General features: G+C 37.2%; 1 non-coding gene across 1 annotated transcript; it reads right to left on the bottom strand.

Moving 5' to 3' along the window:
* Positions 1 to 493: 493 nt before the first annotated feature.
* Positions 494 to 600, bottom strand: LOC147727497 (U6 spliceosomal RNA). The gene has a single exon (XR_015309649.1). It is a non-coding gene; the product is annotated as a U6 spliceosomal RNA (small nuclear RNA).
* Positions 601 to 1871: the final 1271 nt, after the last annotated feature.

The raw sequence follows: 1871 nt of genomic DNA, 5'->3' as shown, positions 1-1871 counted from the left end.
TCCCCTTAATTTCAGCAGCTTTACCTAATACCTTGCCCCTGAACTTTTGAGCCACCAAAATTGCCAACCCTGCCTTTTTAGTGGGGCATGAGGAGAAGAATTGGAAGGGGAACTTACAGGAACGAAGCCGCTGACAATCTTTAGTGAGGAGATGTGTCTCCTGGAGGAGGCAAATGTCTGCTTGAGACTGCTCTAAGCTAAGCAGGATCGCTTTACATTTGACTGGATTATTCAGCCCCCTTACGTTCAGTGTCAGGACAATCAAATCATCTGGTGTCATCTAACTGGTGTAACCATGTTCCATCCCTTGCAGCGTCCCAAGGGACCTCTGCCCCAGCATACCCTAACCCCACCACCCCCACAAGCTCCGAATCACAGGGCCAAACACAATCCCACACAACGAGTGAACCATGGACCATACCCCCCCTTCCCCCGGCCGACCCCCCCCTGAAATTCACACACAAGTAGTCCTTCATCCAGAGACGAAAGGAAAGCAAATATGGAACGCTTCACGAATTTGCGTGTCATCCTTGCGCAGGGGCCATGCTAATCTTCTCTGTATCGTTCCAATTTTAGTATATGTGCTGCCGAAGCGAGCACCATGCCTCTTTTTTAAAAACAACTTTTAAACATATTATTTCTACATCTTTTAATTTTTATTTCTTTATCTAAAATTCAGTCAACAGAAGTATAAACAAAACTGTGCAACTATCGCATTTAATCACAGTAATGCACTACTTAATAAATTTGCAATAAAGTTTTGGCTTCACAAATAAATAACATTAACATTTTGTATATTTAATCAAACTACCCACCATTTTGAGTGGTGATGACGCACTTAACATTCACAAACACACTATTTACCAATCTAAAATGGTGGAAGCCTGACCTCACTGTCAGAACATTTTCAATTAGACAGAAGTTGGCAGAATTTGACGGGGTAGTGGGTGTGACACTCCACAACAGATCCGCCATAGACTAACGTGTGTGAAAGCAACATACAAAAGCCAGTGGATGTGTCCTTGTGTGTTGACAATCCCGTACGTCATGTAGATGTACATGTCGTTAAAAAAAAAAAAAGAAGCTCACTTGCTTCCTAACAGTGCCAACAAGATCACCTCTTCAACTGATGCTGCTGTTTCCTACATTTGTGAGCGACAATGCAAGGCAAAGCATGAGACGGGGCCCAACATTTCCCACCAGATGAGCTGGAGATGCTGACTGGTGAGGTCCTGTCCCTGTACAGCAACCTGTATGTCTTATACAGGAACAGGAACATGTTTTAAATGAAAATGTAATTATGACAAACTTAAAAAAAAAAATTTAAACTTAGGCTCAAATGTCCCTTTTAGTGACTGAGCGAAGTGAAGTGAGATTGAAGTTAAGTTTCTGTTTATTTTTATTTAAATGGAAAAATAATGGTGTATATTCTTAAACACATTTAAATTATACAACACCACAGCATTAGTATGTGTTGTGTGTTTGACACCCTTTATTTTGGTGTGTCTATATATATATATAACGTATTTTAAAATTTCATTCTACATTTATAACATTAACATGTTAATTTAAAAAGAAAATATATTTGTAATATAAACTATTATATACATATACATATTTACATACAAAATAGTTTTTGCAATTTTTATGATCCAATAAATAACTTAGCCTAGATGTTGTCAGTGGCCTGGATTAGTATAATAAGGACTTAACAAAGGGATAAGGTTACTGAACAGTTACTACAAAATTGTTTTAATTTTTTTATAAAAAACAAAAAGCTATATTGTTTTATTTTTTTAAATGCTTGTGAATGATTTCTCAAAATTGTGTTACATCAAAATAAAAAAACAAGTCATAAAAATATTTTCTTT

Source organism: Lissotriton vulgaris, chromosome 3_1 (genome assembly GCF_964263255.1).
Source record: "Lissotriton vulgaris chromosome 3_1, aLisVul1.2, whole genome shotgun sequence".
Taxonomy (NCBI): Eukaryota; Metazoa; Chordata; class Amphibia; order Caudata; family Salamandridae; genus Lissotriton; species Lissotriton vulgaris.
The sequence above is the reverse complement of the archived record's forward strand: the minus strand, read 5'-3'. Positions and strand labels throughout refer to the sequence as shown.